The 24,172-nt window shown below is 24.5% G+C and overlaps 1 pseudogene across 1 annotated transcript; it reads right to left on the bottom strand.

The window, feature by feature from the left end:
- Positions 1–1,242: 1,242 nt before the first annotated feature.
- Positions 1,243–24,043, bottom strand: LOC147806740 (WD repeat domain-containing protein 83-like; annotated as a pseudogene). Its single transcript, XR_015435112.1, has 6 exons — positions 23,971–24,043; positions 23,665–23,899; positions 20,534–20,644; positions 18,275–18,412; positions 14,353–14,458; positions 1,243–1,307 (listed from the first exon to the last, which is right to left on the bottom strand). The product of XR_015435112.1 is annotated as a WD repeat domain-containing protein 83-like (transcript).
- Positions 24,044–24,172: the final 129 nt, after the last annotated feature.

Genomic DNA, 24,172 nt, shown 5'->3' with positions numbered 1-24,172 from the left:
AATATATTTAATTATTCTTGGTAGTTTTTTTTTGTCTCTCTCTCTCTCTCTCTATATATATATATATATATAAAGCATAATAGGTAAATACAAAATGGACAACAACAAAAAAAGAGAGAAAAACAAAGGAAATTAAGAAAATCAATAGGTTTCAATACTGTGCATAAGCTGCAAGCATATAGAACTCATAAAATAAGATCAAAATACAATACAAATCAACCAGATATAATTGTGTGCAGTGATGAAGAGATTATATCTATATATTTTTCCAGATTTCTATAAATTTCTCTTAATAATTTTCTTTTTTCATTATTCTGTAATTTTTTCCATGTTTTCTCCACATTTTGAACTTAAATATGTATGATATATATATTACCAAAATTTGTAAAAAACTTTTTTCTCCAAAACTTTAAGTCTAGTATATGAAAAAGAAAAAATAATTCTATGCTGGACATATGTATATGCCCTTTTATTGCCTTATAACTTGAAATTTAGAAGAATGCCAACATCCAGAAATAGTCTCAAAGTCATTTTTCACCAGGTACAGAGAAAAAGAGTTAAAACAATAAATTCAAATCAAATAAAATTTAATTTAATTATTAAATTAATAAAATATTTATAAAATCTTAATACATTTCTTAAAATAGCTTTAATATTTAAACTGATATGGGTGAATAATAAATGGGTAATGTTGAATGCATAATTCATAAGCAAAACTAGTTATTCCTCTTCAACGTTTTCATTTATTTCTACTTGAATTGAAATCAGAAGAGTTTTTTTTTCTTCTTTTTTTACCGTCAAAATGAAATTTTAACTTTTATTATAAACTTTCATACAAATTTCAAGTAGTCAGCTGGATAAATTACTTAAAAAATGCAATTTTTTCTACATATAAAATTTAGCAGAAAAATTCAATATAATTTAAACAAGTTTTGCAATCGAATGACTCATATAGAAGAAAGAAATCTTATGTTTGGATAAGTTAGTTATTTGTATTAAATTTTTTAAGAAGTTTGATGAAAAAGTGTTTTTGGAAAGCACCAAATTAAAAATGGGGTAGCAAATAATAAAACATTTAAACACAGAAATTGTTGAAAGAAGAGAAGTCTGTAGCAAGATTTTAAAATAAGGTGTTAAATCATTTTTCAATTATTTTCGATATAAAGTGTTGTTACAAATTTCTATCTTTTCTCGATGCCTTCTTTCAATCCCAGCTACTATGTTGGTAACCCAAGCAGGGAATTTTCTTTTTTATGCTTGCTTCAATCGGTAACCACTAATGGCAGGGGTCATTTCTTCTTGCATTTCTGAAAAATTTAAGAAAAATAAAATAAAACAATAAAAAAATATTACATTTGTGTGACAATCAAAAAAGTATTACATTTCATATCAGTTACGTTTCAAATACAGAGAGAAAATAGTAAAAAAGTAGCATATTTCAATCTCAATCTGTTTACATTAAAAAATTGTTAAAATAATTTAAAATGCTTCAATAAAGCCTTAAAAAATTCACAAATTAAGCTATATTTTAGACTTTTCCCAGACCATAACTTTTAATTAGGTATTTGTAATCAATGACAAGCATACACTCTGTTTTTTAATGGTGGACATTCTGATAAAGAAAAGAAAATGCTTTGATTGTATCACATTTGCACAATCCATAACACATTTTACTTATAATACAAACTAATGAGTAAAATGACACTCAAATCAATACTTATAAAAATATGGGGGAAATATTTTTGAGATTTATCTATTATAAAGTTAATCTAACACACTGTGAGATCAACTCAGATTTAATGTTACGTAAAAAAAAAATTAAGATGTATAATATGCATTTAAATATAAAATCATATATGGCATTGAATTCTATTCATTTGAAGAAATTAACCGTATTCCTATTTATTGATTTTTAAAATACCACGAAAGTTTATTTCAGTTACAGACAAAACTAAAGATAGGTTTTGAAAAAAAAAAAAAAATCATTTTGGGCTTCTTCAAAGCACGAAGGGTCTAATTTTTATATTTTTTAAGCTTCCTGTTATAACATTAATCAAAAAGGTACTTTATGTATTTTGATTTGTGAAATATTAATTTCCTGTAATGTACAGCATATAAATTTATAATTGTTTCATTAGAGTACCCATCTAATTTTATTCTTTCATTGTTACTAATTACTAACTTCTGCTTATGGGCAATTCTATGATACATAGGACAACATAATTAAAAGAAAACCTTTAACAGCAACTCTCCATTAACAAATTTCATTTATTTAAGATATGAAATTAAAAACTTTTGCAGTAATAATAATCAAAATTATAATGTCTGTACATTATCTGTCAGTAACTTGTAACGTTAGTCACAGAGCTTTTTCTAAATTTGCCACTTTCTCTCTACATTTTTATAAAATAATCTCATTATTGCTTATGGAAGAAGAATTAAGTGAGGAGAGAAGGAAACATCTCAGATAATTAAAAAAAAGTATTTATCAATGAAAAGAAAGTTTAAAAAAAAAGAAAACCCAGCAAAAACCTATATCAGTCACTATAAAACTAACCTATAATGAAAAAAAATTTTTTTTCTGTTGCTTTTTTAAAAAAATTTCAAGCAATTTTTACGAAATTCTGTGTGTTTTTTTTAAGTATAAATATAAAACTTTAAATAGCATTCCATTTGCTCCCTCAGTAGTGCCGGGATAAGGACAATTATTCCTGTCTCTTTTCTTGCCCCCAGATGCGTTTAACCTTGGAAACAAATAATATCATGCTGATATTAAAGCACAAAATTTTATTTGTAACTAAAAAATGAAAGGCATCAGAATGAAAAATTTCTACTAAGTTATAATATCTATCTAATGGGGATTGTGTTGCTTAAATTCAAAGCAAAAGTTGTTGACCAGTTGAAAATATTTTGAAAGACCATAACCCAGTAAATTATAAGTCACACTTTTTCATCTTATTTTATATATTAATATTAAATAACTATAAAATAATTTTAAAAATCATGTTTAAAAAAATTATATAATGTATCATATTTTTTAAAATTTAATAAAATTTCAAAAATAATAAAAAGTGTAAAATTTCAGGCGTAATACAATGTCTTAAAAAATAACAAAATTTTAAAATCATATGAAATACAATAAAAAACTATTTAACTATACATAATTTGAATACCATATTTTAAGTTCAGGGTTTTAAAAGTTTTTATTATCCCTTCACTCTGGTTCAGAAAGGTCTAATTTTAAAATTAAGATTTTGGGTATACAAGTAAAAACATATAAAACCTGTATTTTTAATTCCATTAAAAAATAACAGTCAATAAATGACCGAAATAGAAAATTTTGTTTATAGTTGAAATTGATATTATGCTCTAAACAGTTTAAATTGACATATATAAAACTGCAAAAGAACTCAAAACCTTTTTCTATATGCAATTTTAATGCTATATTGTAAATGTTTTATTTCATCAAAAAATTACAGCCTTGAAGAATTTTTTTTATGTACTTTAACTTTACACATGGAGTATAACAAGGGGCATAAATATAGCCCCTTGGTTCGAAAATGTTCAGTATAACTGAAATACACAAAAGCAATAAATAAAACCAGGTATGAACAAAAATTCAAAGTGACTGTTTTTATTTTTCACTGCCAACATATTTAAAAAATAAAATTTTTATAGAAAACTTTTGCATAAAGAGTTCAGAAAATTCAAAAATAAGTATAACATATAAAACAGAAATAAATAAATTAATTAAAATAAAACAATAATAATAATGATAAAACTTACAAACTATTATAATTCCATGCAATAGAATCAAGCTGCATTTAAATTAAAAATTAATATTTGGATTTCAACTATTAAATAAACAAACACAGGAATTCACAATAACCAGACTAACAAAATTAAACATTATATTTTCAAAGGAAAAAAAAAAGTCAACTTTATTCATGTTATTTCAAAAAATTTTTAACAGTTAAAACTTTTTTGAAATTTCTATCAATAAAAACTTTAAACTTAAAATAGTTTTCATTAAGACAACAATACCTTAAAATAACACCCACAAACAAACTAAAATACCTAAAAATGTAGATATTTACCATTCAATGACTGAGAGTATCCCGGTTTGAATCTCCTATAAAATTTACACAAGTTAGATATAATATATAGTTATTATACTTAAGGAAAATTTACAAAATGCAAATGTCACATTAAATGAATACATAAACACAATGGGACCCTTATGAACATCAGTCTCAGATATAGAATTAGAAAATTTTAAAATAATGTAAAAAAATTTTTTTTTCCACAAAAATTAAAAGTAATTATTTCACTCTTTACAAGCAAGATTTTTAAAAATTTGATTTCTAATTTAAATGCCAAAGAGTGCCATTTATAAAAAATTATTAAATATTTAAAAATAGTCTAGGTAGAAATTTATTATCCTTAATATTATTTTATTAATTTCACATAAAATGCATCCATAATAAATCTTGAATGACTAAAAAACAATGTAATCAACTGAGGTGCAAGAACTAGGTAAGTCCTGATTTACAAACTTAAGTAAACTAAACTAAATAAAACAATAGGTTTTTTTAATCATACACTGAAAAGGGGTAGTTTAACATTTGTGCCCAGTTCCAGAACTAACCTAATATTCACAGTCAAAAATAAATTAAAAATTTCTTTGAAAAATTTGGACTTAACTTGATGTATTAGTGCCCTAATACATCAAGACAACATATTCAAAAATGTTTTGACTGAAAAACACAGCATAATAGAAAGAGATATAGATTAATGACTGTAAATTAAAATATTGGTTGATATATTCAACACATAATAAAAATGTGCACAGGTTAGATATGAATTATGACTTTTATATACATATTCATACACACACAGAGTGGAACCCTAATTTTAGGTTTTCCATCGAACTAGAACTAAAAAAAGCAGGAAGTGCAATAATGTAAAATCACCATAAAAATTAAAGTAAATATAACTTTTGACTGAGAAGAGAAAAAATAGAAATATATTGAGGAAATAAAACAGATATAGATTGAGGAGCTTCCGTAGTTGGACAGCTGATTTATCTTTTATAGCAATTTAAAAAAATTTTGGAAATTCTCTGCAGTTTTCCAGTTTTTTATGACTTTTTTAATTCCCTGTATTCTTCCGGTTTTTCCAGATGCTGTGGCAACCCTGATGAAGGTAAAAATTTTTAGATACTAATTCATATTATAATTGAAACTGTTGTTAAAACAAGATACAATAAATAACATTTTTAGAATTACTATTCAAAGAAATTGGAAGATTATTTATAAATACATATTTATAATATTCTTTTCTCAGTGAGTAAGCCTTGTTATGAACAGTTTAAAAATATTTTTTTTAAAAAATTGAGTTAAATTAACACAAATATAATAAATTAATGATGTTCATCAATGCAGCAAGACTTTCTCTAAGACTATAATGAAGAATAAAAATCAAAATGCCAATTAAGTTACTGAGAAAAACCTGAAAAAGCTTAGTGGCATCTTTTGACACCAACACAATCTTTTATAGTGGGGGGCAGCTTGCAAATTGAGAAAAAATTATAGAAAGCAATCTTGCCAGCAGTATCTTAATTAAAAAGTGCAGACAAAAATCAATATAACATTGCAAGATTGTTTCCTGGGATCATAAAACTTATGTGTGCCTTCATTGCATGGACTAAGCATAAATCTTCTGTTACTATCAAAATGATACATGAAAATTTCAAGAATAAGATACAAAACCTTGTTTCACTTTTTAAAATGACCTAAAAGTCTCTCCAGAGGTAATTATAAATTTTTGTTCTAAAAATGAATACATTTTTAATGAAATTATACTCAATTGTATTTTAAAATAATGAGAGTAGTTCTTTAAGATTAAGATTCGAAAGACAATATTAGACTGAAAGACAGAAATTAAGATATGAAAGATAGTATCCGTTGAAGGAGTTTCGTTGTTGAAATGGCTGCAGTATTTAATACATTATGTTTAATTTTTTTAGCCGCCCTTTTCCCAACCAAGAGACACAATTATGCCACAGTTGCACAAATTATTCATCAACTAGCTCAGATCTTTTAATGAAGTGCCAAGTATAGCTATCACACTTTTTTGATCTTGAATTTTTGACTTTAGCTCTCAATCAATGACGCACAGAAAATGTTGTTACTCTAGCTACTCTACTTAAATATAAGGATTTAGGATAAAATTATTTTAATTTTGCTTTAGCTGGGTTTCAAATTTCAAGGAATATGGTGAATTTGTAACTAAAATGAAGAACTTTGTAGAACAGCACATGAAGTGACATTTTTTAACAACAAATTGTCCCTTTTGAGAGAATGTCTTTAAAAGAAACAATTAGAAAATATGGTTCTTTACTCTTTGCAGAAATACAAGTTGACAATTAATGCACTGAAGTGTTTTGCTATTGTGTCAGAAATCAATTTAAATGTGGAAGAGAGGGAAAAAAAATAGGTATGTGCAGTTTCCCAATTTTTACAAAAATATAAGTTGAAAATTAGTGTACAGTTTTACTATAGAGTTAGTGCAAAAAAAAAAAAAAAAAAAACATTACTAATTTTTTTTTACTGAAATATAAGGTGACAATTAATTAAGTTTATTAAAATTTTTTGCTAAGCTCAAAAATAGAAAGAAAGAAAAATTTACAAGATGTATACAGACTACAGCATATATAAAATCTTGTTAATTCTTTACTGCAAGTTTACTTATTTGTATTCATGATAAAAATTCTGCTATTATAATAGTTATTTTTCCTTCAATAAACATTCTTATTATGATAAAAGCACTCTTGCAAAAGCCAGTATATTGGCCAAGGGATCTGGCAAGTTAAGGCTTAAGAGTAGTATAATGATGTAAGTGTAACAGCTTTAAAATTGCTTCAGGTATTATGAAAGCTGTATTCCACAAATATTTCATTTGTTTTGATAATATATTTTCATTTCTTTTTTTTATTACATAGTAATAAAAACCAAATAAAAAATGTTAATACATTCCTTTAATTGACTACAGTTAATAAAGGTTAAAATGATTGCTAAAAACAGATAAGTATTCTTGATTTTTCACTTAAAAGAGCTAAGAGGGTTTGGTCTTTAACATATTCAGTATCATAAACTGTTAAAAACTGTTTAAAATTGCTAAAAACTAATGATGATAGTTACAATGTAAGTTTTAGTAATACATTTATAATATTTATTAAACTATAGTTATACACCAATGAATAAACATATGCTAATACATAATAATATAACTAAATATATTATAAATAATTATGTCAATGTAGAAAGTGTAGCATAAGCAAAATTTCAGCTTATCTTCACTTTCTTTTTATTATTTTATAAGAAAATTCTACTCTTCAAAAGAATTTTTGAAATCTTTACGTTGAGTTATTATTATTTTAAATTTCATATTATTGAAATCAAAATGTTCTATTTCATTTTTATAATTTGCAGCATTTTGTTTTATCAACTGCACAATATTAATAAAAGTGGAATAAATCCAAATTATAACATTGGATCAGTTTCAAAACAGAATTGACAAAATCAGAAAAAAAAAGCTGATAAAAGCATAAATTTTTTATATTTTGTAATTAGTAATTTAACTTTTAAACTTAAGAGTTTCAAATCACTCTATTTTATTCTATGTAAAGGAATGATGACATAAATAATTGTTAGAATGTTTAAGGTACTTTTCAATAATTAAAATGTCTTATTAAAAGTAACTTAACAATTACAGAGCTTTCAGCAAGCAGATCTTTTGTTAGCATATAGTGTTCATATATAAAGTACATTTACATATGAAAAGGATATTTTTTTTCCTGAGAAATTTATTTCTCAACGTACGTTTAATCTGCACAAGAAAAGTGGTAACTGAATATTTAAATACATCAAATTACTTCAATGAGCTAATTTTAGGTGAAAATAACAACTTATATTAATAAGGATATACAGTTAATTAAGTTTAAAACAGTTTTTTGATGTGTCGGTTCTATCAATGGTAAAATTGCCAAAACTTGATAAGAAGTGAAACGTAAATAAATCTACTCACTGTCTGAAGTAATTTTAGAGTTAAAAGTTAACAAAGTTAAAATAAATAATGATAATTACTCAGAACGCACTTCACATCGTCTTTATCTGTAAGTCGCGAAGTATTGTCTAAACTGCTAGCAAAAACACAAGACTATCTTTAGTTAACACAGTTGACTGAACCTAAAATATATGACAACACACTTTTAGATCATGTTAAAATTATTTAATGGAAATAATCACCTTAACACAAAAGATCATAACATTTAATGGCCTGAGTAAAACATATGTAGTTCTTAAAATGTCTTTTTTACATACATTGTATGTATATTTATTAGGTATTAATAAAAATAATAAAACAATTTTCAGTCATAAAATCAATAAAAATGTTAATACAAGGGAGAAAAAAAACAAAAAATACACACTTAATGACTATTTGCTTTATATCTAACTAGAAAATTATACAACATTTAAAGTAATAGATTTTCTATGCCTTTCTGGAATAAAATGAATATAGTAATTAGTTCATTCTAACTCATGTGCATTCACACTTTGAAAAAACTGCAAAAATATTCATCGATAAAAAAAAAAGAAGTTCTGAAACTATTTATCATTAACTAGCTAAATACCCATTTTTTTGTACAGAGTGAAATAAAGTAAGCCATCAATTTATCAGTACTGAAACAGCCTACTGATTGAGTAAATATCAATTGACTAGTCATTATATCAATTATTTTTTAAATAATGTTCTTATGAAGCTTTTTCAATGAAGCATTATGCAGCAATTTGAAGAAATTTTTTTTTCATACGACCTATGATTTTTATTAAACCAGGCATTGAGGCATACATATGTTATTATAGTAGGTTTTAGGAATTATGGTTTCTGGTCGACCATGGCGATCAATAAATTTTGAGTGATTATACTTTTAGCTTTTCAATTATGATCAATCTCATTTTTAGTAAAAAATTATGTAAAAAAATGTTTTTCAATTGCATTAAAACATAATTTATTTATTTAATATTTATTTTTTTTTGCCATTCTTATATGTGTTTTTAACAATCACTAGGAGAAAAATCCTATTTATCCTTCTCTTTACACTAATGCGTATTCCTCGAACTTGTAATTCTGAATTTTGTTACATCGTGTTAAAAAAATACAGGGTATCTGCTAGATTTTAGATTTTCAAATTCATAACTTTTCATGACTAATTCCACAAATTTTTCAAGACTTACCGAGGTTACTATTTTCTCCAACAAAAACACAACAATAAATTTAAAAAAGCATTATACCATTAATTGAAATGATAGGTATAACCAAAATTGCTATACTCTGCATCTTCATATTAATAGATTTTAAATTTAAAAAACAGGGTAAAGAAAGAGTTGAAGCAATAAAATAGCTAAAAAAAAATACACAAGCAAATAATAATTTTTTTCTTTTTTTCTGCAGAATTATATTTTAAAGATACTTTTCTTGTTCATCAGAAAGGAAAGAAACTCCTAGTTTTTTTGTGTACTCATTTCCTATAAAAAAATTTGTCAATGACTGGCTTGCTTCAGCTAGAATTTGATATTGATAAAATAAAAAAAATAAACAATAACAAAAATTCTGAAATCACAGAAGTTTAAAAGATAATGCCCTCTAGAAGTGATGCTTTTTCTTTCATTTTTTGAAAGAACACCATAATTTTTAAAGAACATGATAAAAAAATTTTATATTTTAATAAAATATGACTGTGAGTGGGGATTTTATAACAAATTCAGATGTTCAGAACACAATGATATTTGGGGAGGGGGGTTAAATTCCATTTTAAAAATTAGATTTTTCAGCAATCCATGTTTTTTTTAAAAACAAAAATAGTTAAAATCATGACAAATTTTGTTTAATACAGAAATTTATGGTTTTCCATGATTTCTTATGATTCTCCAGGTGCACAGATACCCTGAAAATAGGAATTTGAGAAGTCGCGTTGAAATCTATAAAAATAACTGCACAATTGCGATCAAAAAACCATATGGGTTTATAATTTCCCCATTTTTATTTATGTAATTGTTCAATTTCAATTTAAAATAATTTATTTTAAATTGAAATTATTAAAATAATTTAAATATATTTTTTAATTTAATATTAAAAACTCACAGAATGATAAAGACAAATGAAGAAAAACAGACTCCAAAAATATAAACTAAAATAAGTACGTATCTTTACAATCAATTTACAAAAGATTGTAAAGTATGTTTTAGTACAAACAGTTTGAAGAATAAAGAATAAAATAACTATTTTATTACTACTTAATTTAACATAATAGAGCTTTAAATTTAACAATATTCTTATTGACATATTGCTGCATTATATAAATATGAAAAAAATATACTTTAGATTAGATTAAAAAATAATATTAAAAATGTAATTTGAAAATTACAATAAGGAATATAAGCATACTGGATAAGTACAATACTGATTTATTTACACTGGTGATGGAAAACACCTAATCCCCATTGATACTTTCTACTGTAGCAAAAGTAGTGTGTTTAACAAGTAGATAAAAATAAACTTTGGGAAGCTTAAATTCTTTCAATAATTACATTACTCAAATAATTTTAAAAACTACAAGAACATGGAATGTCTATTTTATTTTAAACATTTTTTAGAGACATTGACTTAATCTTAAATTTGTTCACTTTATTTTACATCAGGTATAGCAAATTTCGTCCACAGTAATGAAAAAAACCACCTTTAAAGAAATAAATTTCTTTCATCCCAATTGGAAGAAACTCTTTCTCAATCAGAAATATTAAATATTTAAAGAGTTTTTTTTCTAAACAGTTTATAACTGCAATCTAGTTTAAATAATAATATTAATTTTTGAGGTTTTAATAACCTATCATATTATACATAGGTAAAAAAACGAACAGCAGAAAAAATTCTGAAAGTTTTAATGACTTTCTAATTAAATTAAGGGTAGCTAGTTTATCATTACTATTTCATTTTAAAGAATATATTAAACTCTAATTTTATATTTAAAGAACTATCAAAATAAAATAATTGAATTTTATAATTACTATTAAATCAATAAATCACATACTGAACATAGATACAATTAAAAACCCATATTGAATTCTCAATTGCGAATAGTTTATTTTTATGATTAAATAATGTTAATTATGAATACTCAAACCTAATGATAAACTTCCCGTTACTATAAATTTAATTTGTTTTAGTTATAATACTATAATACATATTCTTGAGCAATTGTATTAGTCGTTTTTATTTTATTCCGTTTTGTCCAGTTTCTTCCTGTCCTGTAAGAAATAAGTTTCTTCTGAAAAAAATGCCACCATTTAACATAGATGATTTTGGGGCAAATCATTTCTATGTAAACATTTAAAAATTGTTGATTAATGTTTATTTGAAACTGTACAAATTCCCATAAGCAATAAATCTCACAATTATAAAGTACGTAAGAAATTTTTTTTTATTTTTTATAATGTTACAATCAAACTGAAAGTATTTATACGAATAATAGAAAATTTTATTATATAACTTTCTTTAAAATTTTTATTTTCAAGAGAACAATTTTAGTTTGAAAGAATATGTTTTTTGCAAAATTATAATTCAATAATTAATTGAAATTTTTAAAAAATTAACTTTATAATTTTGTTTTATCCCAATGGTATTAATGAAAATTTTTTAATACATCCTCTTCTAGGAGCAGGGATAAAATATTATGTTAGCTTTGTTTCTTTACATTAATATTTGTTAGCTCTGCTTCTTATTGTTCATGGCATTAATTTTTTTTTAAGATTTGGATTTATTTTCTTGCTAATATAAAGTTATTACCAGTACACCCTTTGTCGAACAGCCTAATACAGCCGAAGTACTGTTTTTTCAAAGATTTTTATATTAATTGATTCACTCTACTAGCATTCCCTTCATCCTATAAGAACTAATTTTACTTAAAATACCACAATCAACAGACCTGAGATTAATATTAAATTCAACTTAAACAATCTTTACTGAGTTTGCTTTCTCTATTACTTAGTATTAATGTTATATACATACACTAAGATTATGTAGAAAAGGTCATATTAAAATTATAAATAAGTAAATAATTGATTTAAAGAAAGGAAAGACTTTAGTCAATACCCTCCCCCCCCAAAAAAAAAGTTTTATTTAGGCAAAGAGGAAAACAGTTCCTGAAAATTTTTAAAAACAAAACCAGTTTTTTTTTCGGGGGTTAAAAACCCTGATACAAAATGCTTTTGATCTTACTTTTTTTAAAAAAATACTATTTTTATATTATTCATTTTATTATTTATATTACTAAAATTTATCACCTATTGTAAGATTTTATTATTTAATAAGATTTATGTCATCCCTATTTTTCTCCCAAAGAAAATTTTATAGATATTTTAGCAGTTTCTTAAAAAACTGGTTTTTATTTCCTTAGTTTATGTTTCATTTATTTTGAAACAATGTAAGAAATAACTTGTAAAATAACTATTAACTTGCATTACAATAAACTGAATTGCAATTACATGTTTATAATAAAATGAACTGCTTTAATATTGGATGACAATGCTTTTTTAAAGAGTATCTTATATTTCTTTCGCATAGTTGGGAGAGATCTAATTCTTCAAAGGCAGAATATTTAATTGTTTTTCTACTGGGGAAGAAACTTGACCTATTTAGTTTCTAAGGGGCATTTTTGATAATTCATATACAATTAACTTTACAAAATATGGTACAATAGGAAGCTCTTTACTAAACTTATTTTCTCATAAAATGACTTATCTAAAGAAGTCACAGAAATGTTTTTTATTCAATATACATATAGGGTTGCCACAGGCAACTAAAATGCGACTATTTGCAACTATTTTTGATCTGAGTCAACTTTTTCACCTGAAAAAGCTAAAAAAAAGCAACTATTTTCAGGAAAAGGAGACTATTTAGAGACTTTTCTGTGCTCCAAGTGATGTTTTTAATTGCATAAATTGGGTTGACAACCTAGGGCTCAAGGTAACTTCTTTATTCTACTAAGTTTTTTTATTTATGATGCATTAGTAACCTATGATCACTTCATTATATTTTTCTGGAAAGTTTTTTCTTAAATTATTTATTATAACATTGTTTAGCAATTACTTCAATTTTTTAACTGCACATTATGTTTTTCTAGTTGCTGATTCTGTATTTTAATGCAGAAAACCTTTCATATTTACATAGGAAAATACAAAACTATTTGATGATTAAATGTATTTTATTTTCAGTTACGTTTATTATGTTGCAATGAAGCAATTTAGTTAAAGTGAATTGTATTTTTTTAAAATTTATGTAATAAAAAGTGATGTATTAATTTAGTTACTTCTTTGAATGTGATTTTGATACATAATAGTAGGAGTTATTAAAATTTCTTTTAAAAAGAGCATTGCATCTAAACCTAACATCGGTTGTCAGTAAAAAGAAAAAAATTATTGCAAAAAAGGAGAGAAAAATAATAAAAATAATATAAGAAAAATTTTTTTAATTTAATTTTAATAATTTATTATAAATATTTCATATATTTTTAACAATTAATTATACAAATTTCATAGGATTGCTAAAACAAAAAGCATCTTGAATAAATTACTGATAATTACATAATTACAGACACATAACTGATTTTAAGACTCCAAGTTCTATTTTTTTCTTTTGAAAATAAACCTATTCTTTCTTTGGGCATATATATATATATATATATATATATAAAGCTAAATACTTTTTGAAAAAATAAATGTCAAACTGAGCAGTCTTTTGTATATCAATAAAAAATTTTCATTAATACATAGACTAATTGAAGTGAATGAACCAAGTTCTTGTAATCAACCTTTTTTTTATTATAGTATTTCTTTTCAAATAAATTATAACTATATCTATAAGTACTTAACAAAATAAAAAATTCTTTCTATCTCAACAATTTACTTCGATTATTACTTATATGCCAAAATTAGGAATTTAATCAGTACTTAACAAGATTAAGATTCGATTTGTCTGCTATATATCGAAGAAGAATAAATTAATTTAGACCAAGATTCATAAAAAAAATTTTTTAAATTACTCTTGGAAGTAAGTCTTTTTTCATTATTGATATAGATAAACCACATGCTTTTATAAGTTTTAAATTTGTGTTTAAACAAATATAAAACTAAATGTAAATAATTTAAACATTATTTTCACCAACATATAGAAAATTGAAAAATTTTACCACTAAAAATAATTTTTAACATATGTGAAGGAAAAAAAGCTTACCTTAACAAACATATCTGCATCCATAAGACCAAACTCTAAAATCTCACGTGTGAGAACACCCATAATGCAATAACATTAATCTGCACTCTCAACAGCCATGATTCTACTGCAGATTCAATATAAATTAAAATTAATATGATAAAATAAAACATGAAAAAATAAATTTCTTTGTTGGAAAACATTAATAATTAAAACAAAGAATTCAGTATTATGTGTAAGTATCAGTACATGGATAAAGAAAAAAGGCATATTATATTAAAGTTAAACTTCTTAAATTTTATAAGCTGATTATATTTTGGACAGAAAAGGATTAAGAGTAAAAGGATTAAAATCTTTAAAATTAAAGTAGCTGTATTAGAGCAGTGCTCCCGAAAGAAAAGAAAAAATAGTTAAGCTGGTTGCAGTTGGCAGATATTGTTGCTGGTTATTTCCAGAAAAGTAATATGAAAACATTTATTATTTTTAAATTTAAACTGTACACCACTTTTTTACCTTTTTATATTAGAAACAGTCCTATATAGATGTGTTAACTTTAAATCTTGGTGGAACTAACTCGCACTTGGTGTAAATGAAAACAATAACTGGAGAAGGAGATTCAACGAGATTTATAAACAGTCTGATATTATTAAATATGTGAAATAAATAGAATGGATTGGATGGCCCACGTGATTCGAAGGAGTGATGACAATACAATTAGAAAGATATTAATTTTTAGATTCAATGGATCAAGAAAGCGGGGCTGATTTGGAGGAGTCTGATTTTCTTGAAATAATTAAAAGAATTGGAGATCAAAGATAAATCGGAAATCGTTATGGAGAAATCTTCAGAGAAAGGCATTGGCCTACATTGAGCTGTCTGACCAACTATGATGATGATGGAACTAGCCTGCATTAGCGTTACAAGGAGAGAAATCCAAGACAACCTCCCACGACAAGGGAATTTAACACTGATATTTTGCATAAGAATAGTGGTTTAAGTATAGATGTGGGTTGAGTAAATATCCAGTGGTTAGTTTTTTTTTTTTATTTTAAAAAAAGGTAATTATCCAGGTATTTACCATTGCCTCAGGTAAATAACCAAAAAAAAATATCTGGATATTTACCAATTTTTGGTCTTTTTAAAGCATATAACCAGAATTTGTTTTGCTTATAATACTGAAAATAATATATTAATTTTATCTTTATTTTCAAAAACAAACTTTTAACTATACATATCAGTTTTCAAAGAAATATTTAAAAAAGACTGTAAATAAAGAGGAACATTATAAATTGTTACAATAAAAAATTAATGTAAAAATGTTCGCAATGTGTGATGTAATAAAATGGATATCATAAGTTATCCATTTAAGTTCACATTTGCAATTTTTTAAAGAAACACATAATTTTTTTCAATGCAATGGGATAAATTGGATTAAATAGAAGAAATCCTGAATGAACAAAGAGAGTACAATTAAAGTTTTTGGAAACTAAGTTTTTAAAAAGGTTTTAATTTATACTGAGTTTGTAAATTTAAAATATTAGTTATGAAACTAAAACTACAAATTTCATATGTAAATTTGAAGAGAAATTTATCCATAAAACAATTTAATTTAAACTAAATTTGTCTGGTTTAAAAATAAATAAATAAATGCAATTAGTTTAAAATCCTTTGATCTTTTGTTTAGTTTTTTCTGTATCTGTTGCTTAGGATTTTCAGAATCTGTATTGTTTGATTAAAAATAATTTTGTTTTTAAAAATTAGACATATTTGTGACATTTCAAAATTTAATCCTTATCAAAATAAATATTGAAGTATGCATTTTTTTTATATTAATGAGTTATTTTTCAAGCTTAAAATACAAAACAATTTATACAAAGGAACAAAATGTAGTCTTATTTACTGTATTCTATGAGAAATATTCATTATTAATAAAGCTCCTGAATTTCTTTAATTCAATTAACAATATTAAATTTTGATTAAATATTTCTTTAAATTAAAATATCTTGTGATTTGTATTAAAAATACATCGTGCGATTAGTAATATGAAACATTTTATAAGTTTTTAGTGATAAGTTTTGTCAATACAAAAACTAATTTAAGAATAAAAAGTGAACATGTACATCAACTGTTTTTAATACAGTTTAATAAATAAAATTTTAGTCATCTAATGTTTAATCACAAAATAAAATTAAGAAAGATAAACTTTATAAATTCTAAATCCATCAAGTATTACTCTACACTTATACCAATCAGGAGTAAAAGATATTTAATGCCACTAAAATTTATAATAATTAATTATTATTTATTTGTAAACTTATGCTAGGTATATTTTCACTTTTTATGTCCAAATCAGACTGATGCCTATAGCATTTATTTTATGAAAAAGAACTTTTTTTAAATTGAAAAAAATAAATGATGTGTATTTAATCAAAAAATATTAAATAAATACAGTTTTAATAAAGCAGGGTTTGCTTTTTTGCAAACTTTTAGAAGATTTTCTATCTCATTTGTTAATTCGTAAGCAATTATGATGTAAAACTCAACAAATTTTACAGCTACATAAGACATAATTATTATTTAGAAAGATAGCATCACTTCATAACTAATTATGGATCAATCAATAAATTATGCATTATTCATATTCAGGATAAGTATTGTATGATAAATTTATTAAAGTAAATTACTTAACACTTGAATAAATTTTCGCACTTCAAAAACATATTTGTGGCAAAACTTTCCTTTAGATGTTACTTTTAAAATCACAAATTCTGAGAATTAAGATTAGAAATGTGAATTTTATGAGTATCAAACCATAACTGCTCTCAAATAAAGAAAACTAAAAAAAGTACAATTTTACTAATTAACATGTTTAATTGAATGAATTTTTCTTCATAAATAATGAATTAACTATTGAAAATGTAAGTAAATCTTAAATATGCTTTAAATATACATAATTTTGTAAAACTTTAAAGAAACAGATAATCATTGAATTTGCAATAAAATTGACAAATACCCATTTATTTATAAATTTTGGGTATTTACCTTGAGGTAACCCAGGTAATTTACATCTACAAGTTTGAATGAGCTGTGTGCAGAATTTGTAATATCCAGCCACTGCTGAAGTTTACAACTGGGTTACCTCATTGTGAGATGAGCACTCCACCCTCTGAGCCACCGTGACTTTTTATTAACTTTTTTAAATTTGTGTATAAATGACATAATTTTTGGTTTTTTAACAATATTTTAGCTTTATTTGTATACAATACAAAATTAACATAACCTTTATTTGTATTATCAGATTCAGTTTTACAAATTTTTACAGAGGCAATGTAATTTTTCTTATACATTTGTCAAACGAATAAATGAAACTTAACTTGTAACAGTTTCTTATGATGCTTAAAAGCAGAGATGTAGTATAAATATAATAAGAAAGTGTAATAGACTTGTCTTATTAAAATTATTCTAAAATTAAATGTGTTTGAAGTTATAAGTAATATAGTTATGGTACCTTAATTATATAAGTATATATATCTTAGTAATTGTAACTGGTTTATTAAATAGGTCGCCCGATTCCCACAAAGAGCAAAGGGAAAATGTCTTACTATTAATTAATGCATACTTGAAAATACATATGTATATATATATATATATATATATATATATATATATATATATATATATATATATATATATGTATGTATATATATATATATATATATATATATATATATATATATATATATATATATGTATATATATATATGTATATATATATATATATATATATATATATATATATATATATATATATATATATATATATATATATATATATATATATATATATATATTACACAGGAAAAATAAAAAAATCATGAAATATTCATGTGTAAATTATTTAAACATTTACCATTCCAATTTCAAAGTTCAATTGAAAACTTACAACTCAAATTATCTTGACTTAATAGTGCTTTTTGTATGTCATAATGTCTGATACAGCAAAGCAATATAATGATCTTTTGAGTACTTCATTGTCAGATATTGACAAAGATGTCACACAATCTTTTGCATCATGCCAGACCTAAAATTTCAAATTAGATCTCATAAATAAAATTTTATTTGAGATATTCAATAGTATTACTGATAACATTTTAATATCAAGAGAACAAAACAAATTAAAAATAATATATTTTGAGCTCCGATACAGGCAATGATGTCCAAGAATCTTTTGCATCATGTAAAATTTTAAATTTAGAATATTAGAAAAAAATTTAAGTAATTTAAAAATTTTACTCACTTAACTATACCATAAAAAGTAAATATACGTTAAAATATAATGAGTAAATATTTTTACAGAAGAAAGATTTTAAAAAAAGTATTTCATTCTCTGATACAGACTGATGAATCATAGAATATTTTGTAACATGTCAGACCTAAAATTAAAAATTATACTAAATTAAACAAAACCTATTTCAAGATTTAAAATTTTTTAAACAAATTACGCTTTAATAATTTAAAAGTTTTACTCATTTCATTATAATATCAAAAGTAAATATACATCATAATGTAATGAATAATTATTTTTACCAAAGATTTTTTTTTAAAAAAAAAGCATTTCATGCTTTGAGAGTTTTAAATTAACATATTTCTGCTGAGATGTTGACAAAGATGTTATAAAATCTTTTGCATCACATGAAATTTAAAATTATACTCAATAATAACAAAATTTATTTATACAATGAAATTTTTGCTCATTTCATTATAAAATTCAAAGATAGATACAATAAAATGTAATTATTCTTACAACAGGAAGACGAATAAGATATTTCATATTCTAATACAAAGATGTCTTTTGTATCATGCATGCAAGACTTTATAACAGAAATTTAATGTTTAAAAAAAGAAACTCATATCATTTTAATGTGCTTCAAAAGAAACACTTAAAACTTTAAGATAAAATGCAGATTTTTTTTCGAAGGACAAATACATACCAATGAATCTTTTATAATACATTTTATATCGATTATATAAAACACATTTTACTTAGGCTTGGTGAATACCTAGTACAGAGTGTGTAGCACTCTGTACTAGGTAAATAAAAAATAAGCACCTTTTAAGCATTCAATTTTAATCACTTATATAAAAAAAATCATAATCAGGATACGTGCAGATATAAAAATTATTTCTTCCTATTGTTAAAAGTTCAACAAAATGCAAAGAGTTTACATAATTATGATAAAATAACAAGTTACTGCTAAGTTAAGCTTCATTTTGCAATGTATGACGACAATTGACAGAGCAATGAAAAAAATCTTTATTTGAAAGAAGGACAATTAAGCACTTTTTATAAACCCTCAGTGGAAAAAAAAACCCTATAAATTCTTTTAAAAAATATAAATCATTTTATAAAAACTCTACACACTCTGTAGTATTCATAATATGGCCACAAAAGAATTTTTAATAAAAATGATTCTTATTAGGAATAAATTAAAAAAATTTCAAGTAACCTTGAATCTTATTTTGAAATAATTCTTTATGAGTAAAACTATACACAAATAGCCAAAAAAGGAGAGGGTAATACTAGACTAAAGCAAAATACAATGTGGATCAAGCACAAATGAAAATGTATTATCATATTTGTGCTTTATTTATTCACATGTTTGTTTTGCTTTGCTTTAATCATGCCCATATAATTCATTTAAATTAACATACAAAGAAAATATGCTTGAAAATAAAATTTCTGTTAGAAATTTCTGTCAACTTTAAATTTCAAAGTACTTTCCTAGTGGTGGCTTCACACAAGTTCTGGTCTTTCAAGTCCTACCTTCTTCAGTAGTGATTCAGTTCATTTAGATATATTTGTTTATTCTCATTTAAATTTTAATTTGCAACCACTAAAACTTTTTTGAAAAAGGTTTAAAAAATACACACTAAATGTGATAATTTTCAAATACTCTGTACATACATTTACACATATAAATATAGAAAATATTTCTTTTGAGCGAATTTTAAAATTAAACGGTTACAAAGTAACAAATTGCTTGCGATTGTTTGTTTCGAATAAAATTAATTTCATTGATTCAACAAAATTTTAAAAACATAATAAAGGAAAGGAAACTGAAAGCAAGATAAATAGCATTTAAATTCATTATTTTATTAATTTGTCCATTTAGAAAGCAACAATAAAAATAAGATAAATCACCTGAACAGGCCCGCGAGACTTGCTAAGGCAATCCCAAGCACAAGCAGTATTATAAACTGAAGCAGATAGTAAAACTAGATTCTTCGTTGAATTTTATAGCATCGTCATAACCTAAACTGATGAATTATAGTAAGCGATAAAAAGTATAAATAACTGTCAATTAGATCAAATTCACATACATACTAAGAGAACTTTCAAAATGCTAATATTAGCCTAACTAATAAACAGTAAGGTTTGTTTTTCCAGGCATAATAACCTTTCTCTCTCTCTTTTTTAAGGAATGTTTCCTGAAATTACAAACTATAAGAATTACAAAAGTGTTTTTCTGCCTAAGATTTTACCTTAAAAATGACAAATTGAAAATATACTTTTTTTACACTGTTTTCTAAGGATTTAATTAACTTTACTTTAATAATTTAAAATAAAATATAAGCTACATTATTACATTTAAGATCATTTAAAGAACACATTTTGCTAAAAATTTATAAAACAAAAACATTACCTAATTGTATTTAATTCATTTATAGAAAATGGGGGAAATAATTTAACAGTTTAAGTAGAAATCATACAGTAAAATGTAACTTCCAGATTATTATTTTTTTGACGAACAAAAATACATTTATGTATAATAATAAAATGAAGATTTTGTGTGTGTACATCTAACTCCAGAATTGTTTGTACTAGCGTCCTGGAATTCGAACAGCGATTTTTAGGAAAGGAGGCAAAATTGTCCTTTGCAGCAAAGAACAATTTTTGCCTCCTTTCCTAAAAATTGTTAGGTATTTTCAATTAGCAGATGAAAAGTTGATGGCTTATTTCATGTTATTTGAAAAGCGCTGACTTTTCATCTGCTTCCTTTTAAACATTTTATAAGAAATACTTACAACACATTTCAGGATATGAAATAAATATAATATCCTAAAAATTTACTGGAACTACAACTTGATTCTTATATGTTACATAAAATATTTATTTTTTACTTTTTTGCAAAAAAACGTCAAAAATTTTTTTTTGTCATAAAATTCTTGTTTTTAAATAATTTTATCTCTAGTTATATCCTTCATTTTAGATAGAAAATAAAGCATGCTAACAATGTTTAAATTTCTCTTTATTCCTATACCTATTCACTTCCGAATGAGCTGTGTTCCGGTGAAAAAAATTTTTAGTACTACAACACTGACACTTGTGCATGGTCATAAGACCACTGAAATTTACTGTAATGGCAACAAACAAGTGCCATGTACAAGTGAAACAAATTAAACTATAAACTAGACAAAATTGGAAAATTAAGAGAGAACTGTTAGAATAGATAAATAAAATATGCAATATACTTTTTTGTTGTTGTTACTCACTTATGTTTAATCCCTTTAGACAAGTTACACATGATTTGAAGCTATATTATAGTTTTAATAATAATAATAGTTTTTAATAATTATCTTATAATAATAATAACGTTAATATATTTCTATGGTAACTTTATATATTTAATTGTCATTAATAGTAGGTCAAATTTAGTCTATAATTAGGGGTTTGGACTCACAAATGCTGAATTCAGATTTTATATCAATTAATATTAATATTTGTTGTGAGTGAAGCATTTTTATTTTCATTTTTATAATATATTATAAATATTCAGCATTCATAAGACTCACTTTCTTTTTAAAGTTAAAAAATAATTAAGAAGAATTTATTTTTACATGTGTAATTTGTAGCTTAGCTTCAAATTTTTTAAAGAAATTTATTCAATCATTGTTAAGGTGTTTTGAAATAGCTTTCAGTGGAAACACCTGTTTAATATGTAAAGAACATTGGAAATTAACTAACACTGCTAATTAACTAACATTAAATTAACTAACATTGGAACACTATAAAAAGGTTTAAAATTTAAAAAAAAAATTATTGTTTGAAACTTGTATCTATTGATACTGATAACTTAGAATTTGCACACTATGATTTAAATAGTCAACTATGATCGTAATTACCAACATTGAGAGGGCGAGATGATTCCTACACCCTCCCAGTACACTACACCCGCCTTGGCCTTCCTCCCTTCATCTAATTAACATTAAAAAATAATAATCTTCAAAACTCTTCTAAGAGTTTCGTTAGAGAGAAGACATTTTTAGGCAGATTTAATCCCACAGTGGTTTTAAAACCAGTTTGACAGAATTTAATTTTATAAATCAACTTTATTTTTTAATGATTAAATTTTTAGTTAGAGAAGTTTAGAAATACTATTGCTACTCAAAATTGAGTATAGATTTAAATATTAGTGCTTCCCAAAGTAATGGCTACAGCTTTAAAACTTGCAGGCAATGAAACGTGGGAAACTATAAAATAAAAAAAAGCACAAAAGAGGAGAAACTTAATGCTTCCTCAGGCAAACCTCTACATATTATTAATTTTTTTTAAAAAAAATTAGGAGGTTTGACTAGGGATTCTCCCATCGACCATTTTTGCCCAAATCAGACAGCATAGCCGAAAGGCAGCTTCAGCACCAATAACTGCAAATTTTATGATAATTACTGTGTAATTCTAGACTACGCAAGTTAATTTCCTTTAGCGTGATGAAATGCAATGTTTTTTTTTCCCACTCTGCTGCACAATGATTGGAATTTGAGATTTGTGTAGCACCCAAGAGAGGGCAGTGGCATATTTTCAAGAGTAAGGAATCATTTATCCTAAAAAATTGTGCATGAATGGACATGATGTGGTGTTAATGGGAATGTACATAGAAAACTAATAAGCATGGTTAAAATCAAGAATAATTCAATGCGTAATTATAAAAAAACATAAATTTTTACTTTGTTTTGATTGTTTTTATTACATATTTTTACACATAATTTTTTATTTATTATTATTTAATAAATTTAATGGAATGTTTATTTTGGAAATTGCTTTTTTCATTAAGGGATTTGTGCATTTTCTGCAGTGATGACAGGTAGATGGGATGATCCCGAATTACCCTCAAAAAGTAGCTGTCTCGAACAGGCATTGATAAGGAAATATTACCTAATGTAATGCGAAAAAAATGCCATTCATTAAAACAATTAAGATCTCCAATAATTACATATGAAATCAACATTAAGAAAATTTTTCTCTCCCCCCCCCCCGAAAAAAAAAGAACATACCTGCATGACATTGAAACTTTCTTATTATTTGAGCTGTTCTAACGTCCCAATAAAAAATGCTTTTTGTCCATTCCACCGGATGCTATATGTGAACTATTTGCTGAAGATTAAGCATCTAAGACTTTATATCCATGCCCCATATAAGTCTTCAAGATCGACGATTGCCAAGGAATCTAATATCCCCATAATTTCATTGATTTATCAGATCCACCGGTCATACAATAGTTTCCATCAACTAAAAGTAAATAAAAGGGTTTAGCAACAAAAACAAAGAGCTTTACAATATAATTAGTTTACAAAACATACAATTAAAGCGGATTGTGCGAACAGCGCCTATTTTTCAACAAAATTGATATCTTAAAATATTAGGATGTCCCATTGCTAGAGAAATATATAAATGAATAAAAAGTTTTTTGGTTTGAAAAAGTTTCTAGCTCAGCTCTACCAACTTTCAAACTTCCTGCAGAGAATTTATGATGGATTGATGGGTCTGCACCCCTACTGGTTG

This window comes from Parasteatoda tepidariorum, chromosome 7 (genome assembly GCF_982258835.1).
Source record: "Parasteatoda tepidariorum strain Cologne lab strain chromosome 7, Ptep-v5.0, whole genome shotgun sequence".
Taxonomy (NCBI): Eukaryota; Metazoa; Arthropoda; class Arachnida; order Araneae; family Theridiidae; genus Parasteatoda; species Parasteatoda tepidariorum.
Note: the sequence above shows the minus strand (reverse complement) of the source record. Positions and strands in the feature narration are given on the sequence as shown.